This window comes from Triturus cristatus, chromosome 6 (genome assembly GCF_964204655.1).
Source record: "Triturus cristatus chromosome 6, aTriCri1.1, whole genome shotgun sequence".
In the NCBI taxonomy this organism is placed as follows: domain Eukaryota; kingdom Metazoa; phylum Chordata; class Amphibia; order Caudata; family Salamandridae; genus Triturus; species Triturus cristatus.
The window spans coordinates 35543525-35566798 of NC_140589.1; the positions used below are offsets into that span (position 1 = coordinate 35543525).

A 23274-nucleotide genomic window follows, 5' to 3' on the forward strand; every position below is an offset into this window, starting at 1 on the left:
TTGGTCTCAACCACTTACGCCGATGTGAAAGCAGAGCTGGGCAGACAAAGAGTACATGAGTGATATCCTGAGAAGCATTATTACAAAGATTACACATTGCTGAAGAACCATACCATCTAGACAATAGATTATTCAAAGGAAGACGATCCTGCCTCAATAGAATCAAAAAGCGGCGTACACCATTAGGAAGGTTCCAGGTAACATAGGGTTGTATTTTCCTTATTAGGCAGGAATCAATGGCCGGGGAAACACCTTTCTTTAAGATGAGGGCTTCCCTATCCATCCCAAAACTTAATTTCCATGTAGCTAGTTTCAAGGTGGACTTCAGCTGATATGCAGATAGTGTAAAAAGTGCTGATTCATCCAATTGTAAAAGATCAACTGCAATTCTGAAATTCTTTACAATTAGGGAGTGCTCTTTTAGGGATCCCAGTAGTTCTTTTTGAATAAGATATCTTAAAGTACCGGGTTCTCCCTTTGCAATATTAAAGACCCATCGCACTAGCCCAGCGGGGCCCTGGACTCAACTGCTACGCAGGCCAAATTCCAACCTAAGAGCGGCCACGGTACAAGCGGTATTAACTGTAGTTAAATACCGCAAGATCTTGCCCTCCGTAACGTTCAAAAAACCCCATGTGCACCAGCAGACTTGTGCGGCACCAGTTTTTGTAATAGCTTCACTGCATGCATACACAGGCCTCATGTTGTTAAGAGTAAGTGTGAAGGTAAAAGCTAAACGAGTCACGATGATTATGGCTCTAAATTATTTCATTTGCGTCAAGACTGAGGATTCACCGGTGCTGGTGGTTTGTCTGACGGAACAGGAAGAGCTGGTGGTGCCCTTCCTTCTGAGGATGCCGCTTTATATCTTGTGCATGTTCCACCATCTTTGCCTGTTCAGGGCTTTCCCGGGTGTTGTGTAGAAGTGGCTGTTTGCTGGTCTGGGGAGGAATTGCCCGTCGGTCGGTACTGCCTTTACAATGGAAGCCGCAGTGTGGCTGTTTTTATGGTGCAGGGTCAACACCGCATTGTCACATCTTGTGATTACAACCAGCTCTTGATTGTCTGTGTGGGTTTTATGGGGCTTTTGGGTCAAGATGCGGGCTGATTGGTGCAGGCTAAGACTCATTCAGCCCTTGCACAGTCCCATCACTTTAGCATTGAAGCGGTGCCTTAGTTATATCTGGGCTTAAGATGTAGGCCACACACAAACCCACAGGTTTCTGAGCAAGTACACTTCTGAGTGTAGGATATGCAGGCTAAGTAGCATTCGGAGCCGCCAGCGGACTCGTGCTGCACCACGTCATATAAGCAGAATGGTCTTTAAGTGTCAAGAAGGACCTTACAGGATGGAACAATTTAACCATGCTAACTTGCTAGTGCAGTTATTGTTACTCGGCACGGTTGAGCGGGGGTTTAATGCCATGTTAGTCGCAGCTCTGTAGGTATTCCCCTACACGCCGTTGTAGTTGGCTGCTGTTGAATGCAAGGGATACCTATTTTCGCAATAAATGTGAGCTTCCTGGAGGATGATTTGGTGTCATTTAAGTCAGCTTCTAGCAAGTTTGAAGGTCACATATCTATGGGCCTTTTCACATGGCCTTTTGCCTCCTATATAGAGGAACACTCATGGCCTGGGCCCACGGCGGTAGTCAGCATGGGAATGGCAGGGAGGGGGTGTCATGTACTCCTTGGGGCCAAACTCTCAACAAACAAGGGGGAAGTTACCTCGACTACGACTTCACCTGGTTGGTCTCAATCAGAGTTTCTGGTGCTGACTGGTTCCCACGTTGGTCCGATGCAATAGAGGGATACAGGACGAAGAGCCCGAACGGTGTGACACTGTAAGCCAGGAAAAGATTGCAGCTTACATGTTTTTAATCCAATGCCATGACAGTCTAATCATCCAGGCCAGAGTCTTGGGGCAACCGGGTGGCTCGACTAGGTACGTTTTAACGTAAATGTAAATGTGCAGATATTTATATAGCGCAAATCACCAACCGGTCTCTAAGCGCTTGCTTAGGGAACCCGTCCTGGTATTCCCCTGTGAGATAACCCAGCAGGGCATCCACAAGGTGAAAGCCAGGCATCCCACCACGAGGGGCCATTGTGGAGATTAAGCAAGCTATTGCCCAGAGTCGCAGAGTGTGAACCCATGAATCGAGTATGCACTGGAGCGAGAATTATCGAGTCCATGGACAATTTATGGACTCAAGACCCAGCCGAGCCGGGAATTGAACCCTGGTCCCGGGCTGACCTCTGCTTCCAGGTCTGCTTACTCTAACCAGTGAGCCACACTTCTCCACAGAGGGGCACATGTGCTATGGGTCAGGATAATTCCTCTCGCTCCACCTTGTGTCAGCCAGAAGGGGGTGACTGGTACTTAGAGGAATATACTTTATTTAATCTATACTTCTTGTAATTTTGAAGGGACTATTGACCTATTTACTGACATACCGTTGTCCATTATCCATTCCCGCTCCCTCAGAGTCGGGTATAACAGATTGTACCCTTCCCCGGAAGCACTGCGCTGAGCTGCCCCTAGGGTCCCTCTTAGGACTCAGCTGGCTACCTTACTACAGGATTCGTTATATCAATCAGTTGGCATCATCGTATCTGACTCACATTTTACGTCTGGCCTTTGAGACCGTGTGACAGGGGGGAAGGGTCTTTCAAACTGGGCCTGTATTTTAGTTTATGTATGGTATCTTTAAAAGAGGTTCTTTAATTTTGCCGTACTTCATATGCCCAGTTAAATGCCTCTTGATTTTCTGTCTCTTTAGGGACATTGTAGCTGCCTGCAATCTAAGTGCATTATCGGGGGATGCTTTCCCATACTAATCGGTCTACAGATTTCCACACTAGGAACATGAACTCTCTGTGCTACCTTACCAGCAGTATCTGTTCGACAAATGCTTCTTTAGTAAGAGAGCTCAGAGTCGGCCGTGGGATTACTGCAGGGTTTCCGGATGGCGGACGGGTTCTCTTAGCCTGTTAGAAGCCATTCATTAAACCAAATCGGATTCCCTTCTGACTGAGCCCATCGGAATGGCTCGGTCGGAAGAGAATCTGAACAGCAGAGTACGATACTGCCAGGAGTGCTCCGAAACGACGGTCGGAGCCTTTCCTGCTCGCATTGGAATTGGGCCCTTAGTAGTAAATGTGGGAGGGATCAGGGAGTGTGGCTGGAAAAAAGGGGCATACTTACTACTAAACTGGAAGGGTTTAGGGAGGAATAGGGAGTGGTTTGGGCAGGGCTAGGGAGGAATTCAGTAGGGACATACTCCCCCCCCCCCACCACAAAAGAGTAAGCCATTGCTATCCACAAACTGCACTTCTGAAGAGACCTCAGCCAAAATGGAACCCAAACAGTAGCAAAGTACTCCAGCTCAGAACTGGAGTAAGCCCAGCACCAAACACGGCCAATCACTGGTACTGCAACACCCTCTCCAAAAAATATAAGAGGTATGGACTTAAAGTGAAACCGCATAAGAAATAATGTTAAATTAAATTATGTTAAACAGTTACAATTATAAATAAATATAACTTAACATTTAAAAAAATCTCAAAATAAAACATTTATTAGGTGATTGTGAAATATTAAAACGTTTTTGGATTTATATAGGACTCTAACATTAATTTTTATTTGAATATAACCAAACTACTTTTAATTAATTCTATACATCACTGTTAACAATTATAATTGCATAATAAATTAATTCGCTTTTACTGTATATGGTAATTTACAAAAATAAGTTTGATTTATAATAAATTTAAATTAATTAAAGATTATATTAAAAATGGAGGGCCTGATTTTGATGTCGGGCTGTCAAGTCACCGACAGGCCATCAATGGCGGTACGACCGCCAACATCCCTTCGGTACGACCGCCACATTACCATGCTGGCGGTCGGGCCCACAGCTGTCCAAAAAAAGAACGCCACCTCTGCAAGGATCAAAGATCCAGACGGGGCGGCAGTCGGAGCATCGTCCCAGCATTGCAGCAGTGCCGAAGCAGGTTTTAATGTCGACATTACAATATCCCTTTCCGACAGCCTTTTCTTGGCGAGAACACCGCCATAAAAAGGTTGTGGAAAAGGGAAATTGGGGACCCCAATCAGGGCCCCATCTGTGAAGGCCCACTGAAAAATGGCCCTGGGGACACATGTAGTACACCTCTGTGCACCGTGTGCCATGCACGACATGGTGCATGGCACACGATGCACGGACATCGGTGTGGCCCTTACCTATGGCTGCTGCTTGCAAATAGGGTGGTTGGACCGCCCGCATGCTTGTCTGCAATCTCCCAACCATGCAATAGCGGCCGGCGGTCCGACTGATCGGCATCAAAGTGATGCTTTAAGTCTCTAGTGCTGTAACATTGGTTTTATTTTGTTGTACATTTTAAAAAAATACACCCAAAATTAATTTATATTAAAATGTAATATTTTAGTTTTTTTTTACTTAGAAAAACTTTTTTACTTTTCTGTATACTTTCCCCTAAGGAGACTCCTGAGTTGGGGTGGATATATCTCTATGATAAAGTAAAGTGAAAATTACAAATGTTTATTAACCTTTATAATACATTTCTAAAAATATTTTTATGCGATATTAAAAGTTTTTTAACACATTTTTTAACATGAATTCATAATTATTTAAATTTAATAATGTTAAATAAGTTAATTTATTGTAACATTGTTTCCTATGGGGTTTTATTTTTAGTCTCTGTCTCCATTATTTTCTGTGGTAGGTTGTGGCAGTATCAGTGGCTGACCAGGTGTGGTGCTGGACTTACCACTGTTTCTTTCTGGCAGAAGTAACTTACACTCATAAATTAGGCTCCGCCCCCTGAGATGCATGAGTTTACTCTTTTCAGTAGCTTTACTCTCAGATTTTGTTTTTGAATAGCAAAAAGTAGTAAGGTTACTCAAAAGTGTAGGAGTAAACTCACACATGTAAATTACTCCTAGGTGTAAGGACCTTTGTGAAGAGTGTGGCTGCCTTCATCCAGGACAGGCTGTATCGCTGCACTGGGACATAGGCGGACGGAGCTGCTGGGACCGCTCCAGAACCCAGTACCTGATCAATAATACATACCGGAACCAGACTCCGTCCGGTTCCCACGCCATTCCAGCACTTGTACGTCAACTACAGGAGAAGCGTCAAGAGTAGAATCGTGAAATCTACATAACGTTTGTGGGCCTCACGAAAGCATTTGACTCTGTCAGTCGCCAGGGACTGTGGCGATCCAGTCGAAATGCAGCTGTCCTGCCAGATTCATACTAGTGGTACAGCAACATCATGACGGTATGATGGCTCGTTGTCCTGGAGGATGGTGAAAAGTACGATGCCTTCTCAGGCACCAAAGCCAACCAGCGAGGGTGTGTTTCACCACCCACACTGTTCAGCATGGTATCTTCTGTCACTCTGACCGATGCCTTCCACCACTCTACTGAAGTACAGAACTGACAGGAAGCTAGTGACTGCGTGCCGTCACCAAGGCGAAGGAAACTGGACTGTGAGACTTTCTCCTTGCTGACAATTGTGCTGTGAATGCTAGTCCGGAGCCAGAAATGCAAGCCAGTATGGACAAGATTTCATCTGCATGTGGCAACTTCAGTCTCGCCAGCAGCATGGAGGACACTGAGGTCGCCATGCGCCAGCCAGCTCCCCACGCTCCGTACCCAGAACCATCCATCACTGTACTGGACAGTGGAACACGTCACATATCTGGGCAGTGCCCTTTACAGAGCTGTGTCAATCGATGCTGAAGTAAACTGCAGAGTTGTGAAAGCCAGCTCTGCATTTACTGGACTGTGCTCCAACGTGCGGGAGCCTCGAGGGATCAGCCTACTAACGAAGCTGAAGGTCCAGCAAGCCGTGGTGCTTCCCAGGGCTTTGAGTGGGATGAAAAAACTGGGGGGGTCTCTCGAAGGGGCGTGGCCTATGTAATTAAGGGCGTAGCTTAAAAGTAAGCCAAACATCTGTGCTTAGCATAGTGTGCCGCCCGACTTGTATTTTGCTGTCTCTGTCATTGCATCCAGATATATGATACAACAAGTAACATCATACCTACAAAATAGGACTATTGGCTTTGTCAATGGCTGTTACTAACTGCAAAAAGAGAAGGGAAATCCTGAGAGAAAATGGCTCTCTTTAAAGGATTTCCCTTCCTCTAACAACGCAGCTCACCTGGCATGATGTCATGCCTTGACCTCCACTACTCCGTAGTGAGCAAAATGAGCATGCACACATCGATGTGCATGCTTTCACTGCAGTCCAAGAAAACAGACTACCTTTGCGAGGCCTGAAACTAGAGCCCGATAGAGACCTGTTTGGGAGGCCCCCTGAAAATAACTGCCGGTACTCAGACCCCGACAGACCTGGCCCACTTAAAGCCCTGGTGCTTCCAACTCTGCTGTACCCCGGTGAGACGTGGACTGTCCACCGGAGTCATGCACGACGACTCAATCACTTCCACATGTCCATGTCCTGTCTGTTCAAGCTTCTGCGAGTCAGGTGGCAGGACAAAGTGCCGGATACTGCAGTCCTTTCCATATCCAGTCTGCCGTTTCACACACTGCTGATGAAAGCGCAGACCAGATGGGCAGGGCATGTTGTTAGAATGTCAGATGAGCGCCTCCCCAAACCGCCCTTGTACGGAGAACTCACTCAGTGAAAGCTCTCCCATGGAGCACAAAATAAGCAGTTCAAGGAACTACTGAAGACCTCCCTGAAGTCCATTGAGATCAACACCGGCACCTGGGACACCCCTACACTGAACACCCCAGCAGGCGCAGCCTCATTCACAAAGGGCCAAACCTCCGAGGCGAGGCATACTTCTGAGGCTCAAAGAAAGCGTGCGCTGCGCACGTCCAGAGCTCTGCGCATCAGACAATGCGGCTGCCCTGGCGCCCGCAGGGTGCCCTAAGGAGGGCGGGTCTCTAGTGCCAGCAAGGCACCAGCCCACCCCCCCTTCTTCTAAGTGTGGGGACCCCTCAGGGAGGAGTCCCCCTACTCTGGCAGCCAGGGGCTGCGGCGCGCAGGGCACGTCATTTCCGGGGCACGAGGAACGGGGGGGTATATAGGCCTCCCCCATCCACTGGCCTTTCTCTTTTGCGCCCTGGACACGCCGCCGTGTGGGTCTTGCGTCATGCGGTTTCCTTCTACCTCGCGTCTGCAGCCTGGTGCGGTCTTCCCTGTTCCACGCGGTGCATCCATGCCTACACTGCGTCTCCGGTGTTGTGTATCAGGGACCAAATGGTGGTCATCTTGCGCAGTGAGTCAGGGGGGCAGGGAAGATCTTTGGGGCCCTTCTCTGTGCCGAGCATCCTTGGGGCGGGTTGCTCGGTGCTTGGTCTACGGCGTGTGGGGGGGTATGCAGAGGGAATGGTGGAACCAGGGAGCATTAGCAGACCCGTCATTAAATATTCACGGCCCAAGTAGTTAGCCGGGCTGGGCTTGGGCCCTGCGGGGGGTGACTGGGGTCGCTCCCCACTGCCCCTCTCCATGTTGGGTGAAGGGGGGTCTGGGCTCACGTCCTTAAGGTGCTCCCGTTCCTACAGCGCAGCGGAGCAGGTGGCCGCGGGCTTCACTTGGGAGCATCGTGTCATCGCAACCTGCCCCGGTCGCTGCGGCGGGAGGACTCTAATGATTATATTTGCCCCTCTAAATGGTAAGGACTCCAGCACAAGAGGTAGAGTGATTATACTATATTTATTGCACTTATTACAATCAGCAAAGGAGAGCGCCGGGAGACGTCTGATCCGCACCGCGGCTCCGCGCTCTCTGCCGAGATCTAAGATGGCCGCCACGTTCTACGTCATCGCGTACAAGCGACGACTAGAACGCTACACTACATATCTCCCTTCTTTACAGTCACAACAATTTTCAATTAAACCAATGTCTCAGGGTTAATTGCAGTTCGTGGTATTCCCTTCTCCCACCTCGAAGTCCTTGTACTTCAATGGCCTTATGACCGCTCTCCCGGTGCGGGTCCGCCTCACCGGAGTCACAGGCGTGTGCACCTCTCTCTCTTGGGTGTTCCTGGTTCCCCTTATCTCCCCACTCCTGGGAACTTCACTTCTCGGCGAGCTGAGAGTGAGTCCCGCCGGTTCCTCCATTCTTGAATCGCTCGCATCCTCTATTTCTTCTTCTCCTTCTCCTCCTTCTCGGATTGCCCCCGAACCAACCTTCTCCAGATTGTTCTCTACTCCTGGTATTTGGGGGGTTCCCGTTTGTCCCTTCTCTTTCACACTCCATCCTAAGGTCTTGTTGCATTTGGACATCCTGTCTTGGGACCAGACTTTTCCATCGCTTAATAAAGCTGCCCGACTATAGACTTCTTCCACTTGCATGGGCGCACTGAACTTGCTGTCGCCCTTCCTTCTCAACTGGGCTAGTTTGACCCGCACCCATTCGCCTTTCTCCAGCTCAGCTTCCTTGACATTCCTCCTCCTGTTGTAATGTTCGGTATATATTCTCTGTGCCTTTTCCAGGTTATGTTGAACAACCACAGGAGACCACTTGCTTGTTATCGTGCGCTCCTTCCAGACCACATTGTCCCTCGTGAACGGGTCTCGGCCCCTGAGAATTTGGAAGGGGCTGTATCCTGTGCTTGTCGGAGTGTTCTATACGCCCACAACATACACATGAGTTCTTTCTCCCAATCCTTCCCTGATCCAATCGCGGATTGGATGGAGCCCATGATGACCCTGTTAAACCTCTCGGCCAGCCCATTCCCTGCTGGATGGTATATGGAGGTATGTTTGATTTTTATCCCATTCCTCCCCATGTACGCATTCCATTTGTCGGATGTGAATTGAGGCCCATTGTCGCTTAGAAGAGAGCGAGGAATCCCTTCTCGGAGGAACACAGTTGTTAGAAAATTTAATATTTTGTCGGTGTCCATATCTTCCTGTATGTCCACTTCAGGCCACTTTGAATACCTGTCCACCATTACTGCCACATATTTCTGGACCCCTTGGTTATCCAATATCGGCCCTAAAATATCAATCGACAAATCTTCCCACGGGATGCAAGGGTTGTCAATTCTACCTAAGGGAGGACGCATCATGCTCTGGGACTTGTCCGTTCTTTGGCATTGTTCACATTCCCGTACGTGCCTCTCTCTACCTGGTTGTCCATCACTGGCCACCAATACATCTGCTTCACCCTAAGTTTAGTTTTCACGATGCCTAGGTTTCCTTTGTGTATTATGGCTAGTAGACGGGGTACCAACTCATGGAGCGGCACTACCTTTTCACCTCTTCTCAGGAAGATCCCGCGGTCTCCCACTGATAACTCCTCCCTTACTTCGAAGAATTTTCTGAGCGGGGTTCCTAGGTGTCTCTTCTCAGGCCAGCCCTCCAGTGTGTACCTTTTGACCTTCTCGATGTCCGTGTCCGCCTTGTACGCTTCCTTCAACTCCTGTTCGCTTATCCCCCTTTCATGTTCCTCCGTGAATGCCACTCTGAGATCGTCTTCCTCCGCGTCCCTCGGGGCTTTCTCCATGGCAGCGACACGACTGAGGTAGTCGGCCACTTTGTTTCAGGTCCCTGGTATGTGTTCTACATCGTACCTGTAATCCAGCAATTTCAAGGTCATTTTCGCTATGCGGGGCGTTGCATGGGCATGTCCTGAAGACGTGAGCACTTTGACCAGGGGTTTGTGGTCGGTCCTGATCCTGAATTTTGTGCCCCATAAGAATTGTCTGAACTTTTCCATAGCCCATACAGCTGCTAACATTTCCTTTTCTATCACGCTGTACTTTTGCTCCGTGGCGGATAAGGTTCTTGATGCGAAGCTGAGGGTGTTCAGTTCTCCTTCCTTGGTTTCTTGCATCAAGACTGCACCCAGGCCCCTTTCGCTCGCATCTGTGGTCAACTCTGACTTGGCTCGTTGGTCATAACCACTCAAGGGGATAGCTGTGCTGATGTCTGTCTTGATCTTCTGGAACTCACCCTGAGTCTCTGCAGTCTATTTGAAGGTTGTTTTATCCCGTAGGAGTTGACGTAAGTGGTGCGTCTTGGTAGTGAAGTGGGGGACAAATTTGCTGTAGAACTCAGCCATGCCTAGGAATGATCTGACTTCTTCCTTGGTCCTGGGGGATGGCGCATCCCATATAGCCTTGATATTAGATTGTTTGGGTGCGATACCCTGGTCGCTGATCTCATGCCCCAGGTATGTAACTGTCGTTATCCCAAACCGGCATTTGTCCCATTCTGCTGTGAGTCCATTTCGTTCCAAGACACGTAAGACCGTTGACAGTTTGGCATCGTGGTCTGCTTTACTCTTCCCCATTACCAAGATGTCATCTTGGAAGTACTGTACTCCTTCCACATCGTTGAAGAGTCTGTGCATGAGTTTCTGGAATACCGCCACAGCTGAAGCTAGCCCAAATGGCATCCTGCGGAATTGGTAGCATCCGAATGGGGTTATGAACGATGTAAGTTTTCTGCTTGTGTGGTGTAAAGCTATCTGGTGGTATGCTGATGTGAGGTCTATGGTCGAGAACCATTTCACTCCTTTGGTCATTGCCAGCATTTCGTCTATCCTCGGTAGTGGAAATTTCTCTACTATTATGTTCTTATTCAGTTCCCTCAAGTCCACACATAGACACACCTTACCATTCGGTTTCATTGCTACCACTAAGGGCGCCAACCATTCTGCGCTGGTGATCGGTTCTATGATGCAATTTTCCTCTAGTCTACATAACTCCAGTTGTACTTTCTCTCTGATTGCCATTGGAATGTTCCTTACTTTGTGACACACCGGTTTTGCTTCTGCTCGGAGTTCTATCTTGTGAGTGAACTTAGTTAACTTCCCAATCTTGCCCCCGAACACCTTGGGGAATTCCTCTTTCAGTTCTCCTGTAACTGGTCATTGTTATTCATCTGTCATCAAGACTTGCGTGATGCCTCCCAGGTTCAATTGTATTCCTAGGTCTCCTTGGTCGATCCACCCTAGCACTGAAGGGCCTTTCTCTGCTAGATACCATTTGCAGATCGCGGTCTGCTCTTTGAATTCGAACTTCAATCTTCTGTACCCTACCATGGGGATAGGATCTCCCGTAAAGGTGACAGGACGGATGTCTGGAGGTTCCAGGCGCTTCCCTAGGTGGCCTTTGAAGTGTTCTTTCCATACCGTTTTTTGTATAATGGTGTACGGAGATCCTGAGTCCGCCACCATCTTTATCGGTATTCCTCCTATTACCAAATCACACTGGGGTTTCTTAGGGCGATTGCAGTCTATCCCCAGTATGTGTTCTTCAATGCACAGCACTCCGTCGTCTTCCTCTTCTTCATCCCCGTTCTCTTCAGTTTCCTGCGCTACGTACTTGACTGCTGTCCTTCTCTGTTTCTTGCGACACACTTTTTCGTAATGTCCTATTATTCCACAAAACATGCACTTTGCTCGGAACGCCGGACACCGTTTGTCGTAGGCTGGATGAGACTGACTGCCACACCTGTAGCACGTGTTTTTGCCGTCGTTGTTCGACTTCTTCACTGGTGCCGCCTTGGGCGTCCACTTTGTCTGGCTCCTCATGTCTCCTATCGATCCTTTGTTCTTTTCCAGTGGTTCCACTTCGGTGACCTTGTTCACCATGGGTCTGATTGTTGTCTCCCTTTTCGCCGCTTCTGCGCACCTTTTTGACAGCTCCGCCTTCTTTACCATGGCTATCACTTCCTTCAATGTCGCCTCTCCATTTATCCACAGCTTGTCTTGGATCATCGCGTTCGTCGTGTGCATTGCTATCTGATCCTTTATGAATTCGTCGTGTAGCACTCCAAATTTACACGTGGCCGCTAACTTCCTCAGCGCGGCCACATACTGTTCTACCGATTCTCCCGCTGCCTGTTTCCTTTGTTGGAAGTTGTATCGGTCTATGGACGTGCACACTGCCGGTCTATAATGCTTGTTCAGATCGTCGATGGCATGTTGGAACACATCATCATCAGCCGCTTGTCTTGGCGTCGGGACTATGTTCTGGAATACTCTGATGCCTTCTGGACTAGGTTGTGAAGCAATATCCTCTTTTTCCTCTTACTTGGAAATGCTTCTCCATTTTCGTCTTCTATGGCCTCCAGATAGTTCATAAAGTATTCTCTCCAGTCTTCCCACTTCATCGACAGGTCTCCTGGTTTCGGCAGGAATGGGATGGGCGTCGTAAGCGAGGACGGTTGGGCACACATGTCTGCTCTTCTTCCCGGTGACCCTTCTTCACCCCTTGGGCTACCTGGCGCGCTTTGCCTTAGCGTGCATGGGGGACTCTTTTGCCCCTCTGCTCCGCCTGCCTGCCTATGTCCTGCTTGCTCCTTCAGGGCCTACGATGGTTTGTCTGCTGTCTTCGAACTGGGGACCAGGCCTAAGCGCTACCCTGTCGCTGTCTTGGCCTCCAGTATCCTTTGTGGCCTTGTCCTTTCTGCGTGGTTGTTCTACCTGTTGTCCCTTGCTTGGGACGTGGGCGCGTGGATCACTGTTCTTCCACCCTTGTTAGTGCGCTGTACGCTTTCTCTTTCTGCAGTATGCACTATACCTAGTGCCTCTTTCTTGCTGCCTTCCCCTCTGCCGCGCTCTCCTTACTGATTGTGCCTGCTTGGTGGTCTGTGCTTCTTCTTGTACTGGTTCGCCGCCCGCGTGGGTTCTGCTCTCAGCCTGGTAGCGATGTGTGCTCCAGGTCCCAGTCTCGTCGCCAGTTGTAATGATCATATTTGCCCCTCTAGATGGTAAGGACTCCAGCACAAGAGGTAGAGTGATTATACTATATTTATTGCACTTATTACAATCAGCAAAGGAGAGCGCCAGGAGACATCTGATCCACACCGCAGCTCCGCGCTCCCTGCGGAGATCTAAGATGGCCGCCGCGTTCTACGTCATCGCGTACACACGAAGACTAGAACGCTACACTACAAGGACGTCGTCAGTGGCTGGCAACGTGTGACCGGGTGATCTCTTGTGTTACAGTCTCTGATTTTCCGGGTGGACTGCCGAGTGCACGGCCCTCGTGACGCTACCTCATCCCTTCCCGCAAAATATGCCTCACCCCTACCGGTGTTGCGGGGGTCCCGGGATCACCTTACACGGGGATAGTTGTGGGCGGGAGTATGGCCGGTCCGGGGGCCTCTCTCCTTTGTTTACTTCGAGCTGTATGAGCTCTGGGGAACGGGGGCAGGAGTCGTACCTCTATGCCTTAGGGGGTTCGCAGTCTGCTATCCCGCGGACCGCTGTTTCCGCCCCATTGTTGGGGGGTGGTTTGGGTGGGGCCACAAGCTGAGACATGCCACTCCTGCCTCGGCCTACAGCTGTGCATTATACCGGGATTTACGGTTGCGGGTTGGACCGGCCGACGCACGCTTCACAGACGGCGTGGCTTTCAGCCAGGTCAGTTGGCCGGCTGCATGTCCAACCGGGCTGTCGGTGGGCAGATGAGGGAGCGAACTTGCTGGGCCCTATGTGTCGAGGGCGGCGGTCGACAAGGGGGAGTGGTCCTTGTGGTGGTAATCCGGTCTCCAGAGGTCGTGTGGGTGAGGCAGGGTCTCAGCTGTGCCTTGAGTTCACGTGGGGTAACCCTCTCCTCAGGGGCAGGCACACTATTTAATCGTTGAGATCCCCGAGGCAGGGCAGCGCCTCTAAAAGTCTGGTAGATCAAGGGGTGGGGGCGGAGTCAGGCGTCTGCGTTTTGATTTCCATTCCTGACCTAGGATCCCCTTTTGTAGAACCAAATGGAGCATTCATCCCTTGAGACTTGAAGCAGTAGGTCATCTGTATCTATAGAGTCCATTCACCTCACCTGGCAGCCTAGGGCCCCTGAGAGGCCTGTAGGGTCCAGGTGGAGTCAGTCATCTCTGCTCTAGAAAAGGGAGATAAAAATAGCATGCAAGCTGGGCCAAGCACCTGCAGCCTGCTCTTTCCAGCGAGAATTCGTTGGCACTCGCGTTTTTTGTACTGAGAGGCCGGTCTCTGCCCTGTTCAAAAGAAAGACGTCAGGGTATAAATATATAAATTACCTTTGGGGGTCGACAGTGATTCTTTGCGGGGCTCATTAATCTTATATATACCTACATAACATTATGTAAATAGCAGTGCCGCGGTCATCGGAGGGATATTTTAGTGTGTTGGAGGCGGCTGCGGCGGCTCCCGCGGGACCCGTGAATCTGCAGCCCTGACTCATGGTGTTGCCGTGCCTCATTGTAGAGAGGTCGATTGGTTGTGTTTGGTGGTGCAGCGGGGGACTGGAGCCGGTTTTGGCGCCTTAGTTTGCAATGTCCCATTGTCAAATGAGGCAGAGTGGACGTGGCTCGTCCTAATTTGGGGGTTTTGAGCACCAGCCATGGCGGCTCGGCATGTGGCGTCACGGGTTAGGTAGGGTACACGGTTTACAGGAATGGTTAAGTCCTCTTCTGGCGGCAATTTTCTGGCAGTAAGAAACAGAAGCATAGGCTATTGACCGACCCCACATGGAGGTGTTTTAGCCACCAGGTGGCACTGTCCCGCTGTTTCGTTTTCATTCGGCTGATGGTGCGTTTGGCATGGGGGAGCCTACAGTGTTGTAAGTGGGGCAAAGTGCTGCCTGAAAGCCTACAGTCATGCGTGCTCTGATAGGCCTCAAGTGTAGCGGCACTATTAGAGGCGCTGGTAGAGGCCCTACTAGGTATTATACCAATTCATACAGAACCCAACCTTGGAATGAGCCGGTTGTGAGACTCTGTCTGAGGCGGGCCCTGGTCACAGGGACAGAGGTATGAGTAGGCCTGGCCACAGGTTATCCCGCATGTCCCTCCTGTGGTACTTATGTGGACAGGCTTTCTCGTGCGCGGAGAACCCACATTCCCCGTCCCTTCTTTCTGTTCCAAGGTCCGGTTTGAAGCCCGGTAAATAACACACTCTAATGTGGGGCACCACTGCCAGCGCAGCCGGTGTCATCCCGAGACGTAGGGGGACGAACCAGGTGCAAGTTAGATGGGGGCAAGGGCCTGAATTTTGTTCCAGAACCAGGTCCTGTGATGAGGAGTTTTGGGTGTTCTGCAGACGGTACTTACTGCAGCTTAGAAGGCAAGGCTTCAAGTAATGGCTGAGGCGGCCGGCGCAGCTTCCTTGCGAGTCTCGTGACGTGGGGAGCAATTAATGAATATCTTGTTGCAGATTGAAGTGGGGCGTTGCCACATACCTGACACACCTCCTTGTAATATCCTTTAAGCCAGATATATGTGGTCATGCACCGCTTGGTCAGTTAGGCGGGACGAGGTGCCAAATTCCAAGTAATTTATTTAAGTGATGTTTATGTCTCAGACACAGGCGCGTGCACCAGCAGACTTGTGCGGCACCAGTTTTTGTAATAGCTTCACTGCATGCATACACAGGCCTCATGTTGTTAAGAGTAAGTGTGAAGGTAAAAGCTAAACGAGTCACGATGATTATGGCTCTAAATTATTTCATTTGCGTCAAGACTGAGGATTCACCGGTGCTGGTGGTTTGTCTGACGGAACAGGAAGAGCTGGTGGTGCCCTTCCTTCTGAGGATGCCGCTTTATATCTTGTGCATGTTCCACCATCTTTGCCTGTTCAGGGCTTTCCCGGGTGTTGTGTAGAAGTGGCTGTTTGCTGGTCTGGGGAGGAATTGCCCGTCGGTCGGTACTGCCTTTACAATGGAAGCCGCAGTGTGGCTGTTTTTATGGTGCAGGGTCAACACCGCATTGTCACATCTTGTGATTACAACCAGCTCTTGATTGTCTGTGTGGGTTTTATGGGGCTTTTGGGTCAAGATGCGGGCTGATTGGTGCAGGCTAAGACTCATTCAGCCCTTGCACAGTCCCATCACTTTAGCATTGAAGCGGTGCCTTAGTTATATCTGGGCTTAAGATGTAGGCCACACACAAACCCACAGGTTTCTGAGCAAGTACACTTCTGAGTGTAGGATATGCAGGCTAAGTAGCATTCGGAGCCGCCAGCGGACATGTGCTGCACCACGTCATATAAGCAGAATGGTCTTTAAGTGTCAAGAAGGACCTTACAGGATGGAACAATTTACCCATGCTAACTTGCTAGTGCAGTTATTGTTACTCGGCACGGTTGAGCGGGGGTTTAATGCCATGTTAGTCGCAGCTCTGTAGGTATTCCCCTACACGCCGTTGTAGTTGGCTGCTGTTGAATGCAAGGGATACCTATTTTCGCAATAAATGTGAGCTTCCTGGAGGATGATTTGGTGTCATTTAAGTCAGCTTCTAGCAAGTTTGAAGGTCACATATGGATGGGCCTTTTCACATGGCCTTTTGCCTCCTATATAGAGGAACACTCATGGCCTGGGCCCACGGCGGTAGTCAGCATGGGAATGGCAGGGAGGGGGTGTCATGTACTCCTTGGGGCCAAACTCTCAACAAACAAGGGGGAAGTTACCTCGACTACGACTTCACCTGGTTGGTCTCAATCAGAGTTTCTGGTGCTGACTGGTTCCCACGTTGGTCCGATGCAATAGAGGGATACAGGACGAAGAGCCCGAACGGTGTGACACTGTAAGCCAGGAAAAGATTGCAGCTTACATGTTTTTAATCCAATGCCATGACAGTCTAATCATCCAGGCCAGAGTCTTGGGGCAACCGGGTGGCTCGACTAGGTACGTTTTAACGTACAGAGGGGCACATGTGCTATGGGTCAAGATAATTCCTCTCGCTCCACCTTGTGTCAGCCAGAAGGGGGTGACTGGTACTTAGAGGAATATACTTTATTTAATCTATACTTCTTGTAATTTTGAAGGGACTATTGACCTATTTACTGACATACCCTTGTCCATTATCCATTCCCGCTCCCTCAGAGTCGGGTATAACAGATTGTACCCTTCCCCGGAAGCACTGCGCTGAGCTGCCCCTAGGGTCCCTCTTAGGACTCAGCTGGCAATCTTACTACAAGATTCGTTATATCAATCAGTTGGCATCATCGTATCCGACTCACATTTTACGTCTGGCCTTTGAGACCGTGTGACAGGGGGGAAGGGTCTTTCAAACTGGGCCTGTATTTTAGTTTATGTATGGAATCTTTAAAAGAGGTTCTTTAATTTTGCCGTACTTCATATGCCCAGTGAAATGCCACTTGATTTGCTGTCTCTTTAGGGACATTGTAGCTGCCTGCAATCTAAGTGCATTATCGGGGGATGCTTTCCCATACTAATCGGTCTACAGATTTCCACACTAGGAACATGAACTCTCTGTGCTACCTTACCAGCAGTATCTGTTCGACAAATGCTTCTTTAGTAAGAGAGCTCAGAGTGTTAAGGCGTGCACGGCAAGAGTCTGTGGGAAACCATCAAATGTTTGCTTCCAAGGTTTGTAAAGGTATGAGATGGGTCATGTTCTGCTGCAAAGCACTGCACAAAATTCATAGGTCACATATCTGAATGCTAGTATATAGCGAATTATGAGAAACATGCCAGAGGTAGCGAAGAGGACATCACAGACTTGGTCAGTGATAATAGCATGGTTCATCTTTTGCCCCTACATAGGCAAAAGATACGGACAGGCTCTGTTTTGCTAACAATAGTTATCTTGTCTCCGCATGTGCCTCGTTCACAGTACGAGGTTAATTTTGTCTCCAACGCGGGGATTGTGTGCCGCTATTCCGTTTCCAAAGGGCTCCCGCTTTCGGTACCTGGCTTATGTGCAGGTGACCTGTCTGGCTGTTGCGGAAGTTGATTAGTGGAATGGTCCCAATTGCGGGTAAGCTTGCTACCCTTCGTAAGGAGACAATCCATGCTATGTTCAACACGTTAAGGTGACAGTCCCACCAGTTCTGAATGGAGGCACGTTCAATATGCTACGCAGCGAAGCTGGAATTGTGACTTCAGTTATCTTCTGCAACTAACAAGCATTATTAAAGCCAATGGTACTGGCGTGTTGTAGGTGTACTGTGGTTTTGTAGCAGTTACACAGCGGCCATGTCAGAAGCCACAAATTAACAGTCTGCCTTTGCCACCGGTTTCCTGTCCAATGGTGGGAAAGTATAATTTTACACCTACTCAGGAAATTTCAACGCAGAGAGAGGCACTTACAAATAATGACTGCATTGTGCAATTGGCTACGAGGGCCTTCACGGGGAACACCTGCGGGCACCTTATAGAATCGGGTACCATGTTCACGGGGTGGGCATTCGTCTGCAGCCAAGGGCAGGTATCATGTTGCTTCAGTTAAGATATATCCACCCGCGCGTTAACCAGGGCAACAGGCGGGTGGTGGTAGTAGTCAGCTAACAAGTGTGCTGTGGCGCAGTAATGTTTAGTTAACACTGCGTTAGTGCCATAGGGCGACAGGGTATCATATACCTTTTGGTGTCCCAAGATTCAGGAAAGGGCAGGTTTTTGCACAGTTGTCCCCCCCTGGTTCCCACAGACTTGTCCGCTCCCTGGTTATCCTTCTATGGGCTAGAACGTGAGACTAGAAGGGGCATCTTCTGCGACCGGTGTCCCAAAGATGTTGATAGTCATTGCTGGGGTAGATGTACCTTGAAGGGCGTGATTACTCTTGGCCTGTCCCAAGTTTTGGGGTCAAGCTGGGTGGCAGCATTAAGTCCACAGTCCTTTGGAATCATCCAGCTTTCCTTCAGTCCAAATAAGGGCCGTTAGCGATACATCAGCGAGTGGGTAACATACCCGGGGGCACGCACGCTTCCATAAGCACAGAGCTGCAACCAGTAGGGTACCACGTGGCAGAATCCAGTGAATCGGTTGAATATTGTGTCCCTCTGGCCTACAGCTGTCTGGAGCCGGCCTCATTGAGGGGTATGCCCCGGTGGTAATTGTGGGCTTCTTAAGGTTCTTATTACCAATACGGTTTGTGGTAGCACACCACGCGGATTGTTCAAGGGTCCTCCTGGGCCGCATTTACTCAGCCCAGTAGGAGCGTTACAGCTGGGTGGAGCCAGTCCCAGTTAGTGGTACGCTCGGGGAAAAATGGTGTGCTCCTTAAGGTTCCCATGACCTAGGCAGTGTGTGGCATCTCCCACATCAAGTGTTAGGCACTGGATTACAGAAAGTGCGCCCTGTATCGAATCGGACAGATTCTCTGAGCGGATATGCCTAGGGGGCATCACCAGAGGGAGCTGAGCGTTCGAAATTCCTATAAGGAAAAGGGATGCAGGGCAAGTGCTGGAGGGCAGCCGTGGTCATTGTCTCATACGCCTAGTTATGGACATCCCTGTGCGCATGGATTTAGCAAGTAAAAGGACCGTGCCAGGGTTAAGCATAATCCCCCTCGCCCGTATAGCCTAAACTGGCAAGCGGGGGTAGGAACAGTATTTTAATATGTGAGCTGCTGTCACAGAGATGGGAGACATGTGTCCACTCACACACGGTGCTAGATGGGCGGCTGCCAATGTGATCAGCAAAAAGGTGGGGCATCGTGTGCCAGGGTGTCTGAAACTGTCCCGCCCTGAGTGGGATGGGGCTGAGTCATGTGACGCAATGGAACTTTGCGGCGTGAGGTGAATAGTGATTCGCACAACTTCACAGGCATATAGGGCATTTTTGTTTCATCAGACACTAGCTAATCCAAGATAACATCTAGGGCTATCGGGATATAGATGGGGAATCGATAACCAGTAGGGATGTTCTCTTTCATCTAGATTTGCAGGAGGCTCTAGACAGGAGAGTTAGTGGGCAAGACTATAGCTATTTTGGTGGGGGGCTCTGGCAGCGACGGTGGCCGCCTCCAGAGCTGTGGCGGAGTTACAGGGCGATCTGGAAGCAAATGGGTACCGAAGGGTACCTCTGCACGGCACCATAGGGGGTGCCAGAGCCCAGGAGCCTCATGGGAGGTTCCTGGAAAACCGTGTCGGTGCCCCATTAGTCCTTTGGGCGGTTGTGGGCCTGAACAACCGGGGGCTTGCCTTGCTACGCTCCGCCCTGAAAGGGGCGTAAGTAATAAGGGACCGTGATCCGGGAAGAGGATCACCGAAGGGGCAGCACAGATGGGGTTCACTCCAGTGCTGCTTGGCTCATCAGGCGGGCAGGCGGCCCAGATGGTTGCCTGCCCTTGGATCGCCCTAAGCTAACCCACCATATTACATAACGGTGTATGTAATAAACCTGCATCAGTTTTTACCCAAACAAAATTTGTGTGGTGTGTTTTATTTATGCGTCAAACATGCATGCTATTGTGGGGGGGTGGGGAGTGTTGCCTACTGACGGTGCTTTGTCATCGCATGTCCACCCGACGTGTGACAGGACGTTACATGCCCAAATCGGACTACTCAGTCATCTTGGGATGCATAGAGCCTGGTCAACCAACCAATGAGAAGTCGAAGTCTTCACCGACAACGATGGACGAACATCAATCGATCAGCTCTTGTATAGCACACAATCTGCCATTGGTACGGTATCGCAGCACGTCTGATGGTCTGCGGTTTGGTTTTGTGAAGTCCCCCATGGCCGGCTGGGGTTTTCCGTTAGTTTTGCGGTGGAGTGTGAAAGGAGGCTAACCGGTTTTAATCAGTTGTGATTGTTTTTAACTGACACAACACTCGTGGACTAGGGATAAACTGAAAGTCAGCCTAGATTCTATCTGTACCGGCTGGGCGCAGAGTTTGAGTGTAGGAAAAGTTGAAAAGATAAGGTTTTACTGGGCAGTTTTTATCTGCATTAACTGAAAAACTCACTGACAGGACAAGTTCAACGTGGTCTATCTTGTGTGCCGCCCCTGGCCTCCTCTCTGTCCTCGGAGCCGTCTGTGCCTACGGTTTCACTCTTGCATCATCCCATGTGCCTTGAGTTATTATTTTACACTCTCTGCGTCATGGGGCTTTTTACTTTAAAAGAGGCTGTAAGTGCTGCACTGACAGAGGCGCCTGTGGAATTGAAATCCTGCAGAATAACTTATTAGAAGCTGAAGAGAGGGGGCACTGTCCAGCTGAGGAGCAGAACCCCCAGGTCTCATTAAGCATGGTGCTGTCCAAAGGCATCACCTCAGAGCACCTGTTCTCATTGTTCCTTTAATTTTTTAAAAGCTCTTTCAGGATACCAATGTATTAAAAAAAAATCTGTGAATATAGTACTTTTTTCTGAATTATTTAATGAAGGGTTTTAAAAAACAAGCAACCATTGGTAAAGCCAATAAGTCTCCACTTTGAATGGCGCTAGCCGACCTTTTGGCTTTACCAATGCATTGTGGCAACGCTGAACAGCTTCAGCAAAACAAAGAAAAGGGTAAGCAGCATAGAGCGCATGGGGTGCGATGATATGAGGGGGAGCAAGAAAAAACATCCACTCCCTTAGAATGCTGAAAGCAAAAGAAAAAAGTAGTTCCAGAATACAAGGAATGGAAAGATACAAGAAATCCAACCACAAGTATAGTAAAGAGGCTGAGCTCCTGGGAAGAGGCAAGAAGAGGAAGGCAAGCCATCAAATAAAAACAAGCAAATGGGATTGACAAAAAGGCGACCAATGATAAGCAGTGATCAGTCTTGAAGCCCACTGTTAGTACTAGCAGTGCTAGATCTGTCTGTAGGCGAGGCCTAAAGGCACTCGGTTTAACTCTGGGCAAAACGTCAAAGTGGAAAAGGGTTGGAATACCAGACCAGCGAAAAGCCATTCCTGTGGCAAAACAATGAACGAGTGGCTATTTGGGCTCAACTTGTGTTTTGTGCCCCACTGGCTATTCCAAGGTGTGCATTCCAAGTTGTGCATACATTCAGGGTGCAGACTGCCAGACCCATTCAGCCTGCCTACGCCCCAGTTGTCCTCGAAACACCTAGAACACATGTCTCCACCATCAGCCCTTGACTGGTGCTCAGCCCTAGCTTTATTACTGCTGTAGCTCTCCTGTGGGTGTTCCAAGCTTCTTGGTAGCCTGTACCCGCCCTGCACGAGAAAGACCCAGACCCTCCTTATTTAAATTACTCCTTACGCTGCTTTTACCAGTAAACACCCCAAAACCTTAAAATTACTCTTACCACCCTTCACCACTACCCACCTGTGACCCCTAAAATTACCCTTTCCACCCTGTACCACTACCCACCCCTAAAGCCTAAAATTAGCCTACCTCTCTTTACCACCCAAGTCTAAACCCTACATTTTGCCTTACCACCCTACCAGCCCCCACTTCTGAACCCTCAATTTAGAATTACTGTTATTTGTAAAAGATGTATGTGTGTGTGTGTGTGTGTGTGTGGCAGAAATCCAACCGTTATGTTATTTCAAGTTACTATAACTAGGGCCCCCACCACAGTATTGTCGTAAATACCACCAGTTCAGTTGTCATCGTTGCTGTTATCAATGATGTCACGGAACATGTCATGAGCGTTGTAATATGTGAGATCATAAGCAGCGCCTGAAAAGGGAGTGAGATGCAATTATTTGAAGTAACTCTAACTGATAAATTTCAGGTTTTTTTGGTTTAAAATGCTGCGTTTAAAGTGCCATTTTTACCTGTGTATATCGTCACTTTAACTTTTGTTTTTTTCAGCAAATTTCTAAAGTTTTTCAGAAAGGCCCTTCATCCAAGCCCCTGCAGGCATCCTTGGAGTGGGGTTTGCCCAGGGTCTGCTCTGTGGCGAGGCCCCGCAGCCAGCCCCTGCACCAGTGGTGGTTTGCAGAGGGAGTGCTGCGGGTGGTGAGGCGGGGCGGGGGCAGGGCATTGTGGGAGGGTAGTGGAGTTGGACATACAAAGGAAAGGAGTAAAGTAAGTAAATAAATAATTAAATCTATTTACCTTGTGCATGCTGCATCGCCAGGCACTGCAGCGAGCGCACGGTAAATAGTTTTAATTATTTATTTACTTACTTTACACATTGCCGTCGTATGTCCGACTCCACTACCCCCCACCCTGCCCCGCCCCAGCCCCACTCCACCGCCCGCAGCACTCCCTCTGCGAGCGGCCTCTGCCGTGCTCGCAGCCATCCCTCGCTAGGCACGGCCTTCGGCCATGCATGGTGTGGGGTTGGCTGTTGCCAGCCAAGGCCTTGCGGAACACCGCCCAAGGCCACATGGCCAACTGCCTGTTTGCAGAAACGCAAGATGGTCACTCAGGCCCAGGTCCCTTTTTTATTTTTATTTTTTAATCTTGGGAGGGTCATGTGAGAGCCATTGTTTCCCCATCCGCTCCCGTGGGGGGCCTTGCTGGCTATCTCAGGATACTCACAGGATTGCAGAAATCCCCCCACTCCCATTTATCATAACAATTTAGGCTTGGGTGGTCCTTCTGGGACCCCCTAATCATAATCAATGGGGGCCACTTATACTTACCTCATTTTTCTTAATTTTCAGGGCACAGTACCAATATTACCAATACACACTA

At 49.5% G+C, this 23274-nt stretch overlaps 1 protein-coding gene across 1 annotated transcript in view; it reads left to right on the forward strand.

Moving 5' to 3' along the window:
- The window catches only part of NFKBIE (NFKB inhibitor epsilon), a 297463-nt gene that overhangs the window by 268582 nt on the left and 5607 nt on the right, over positions 1-23274 (forward strand). The window lies entirely within an intron of this gene.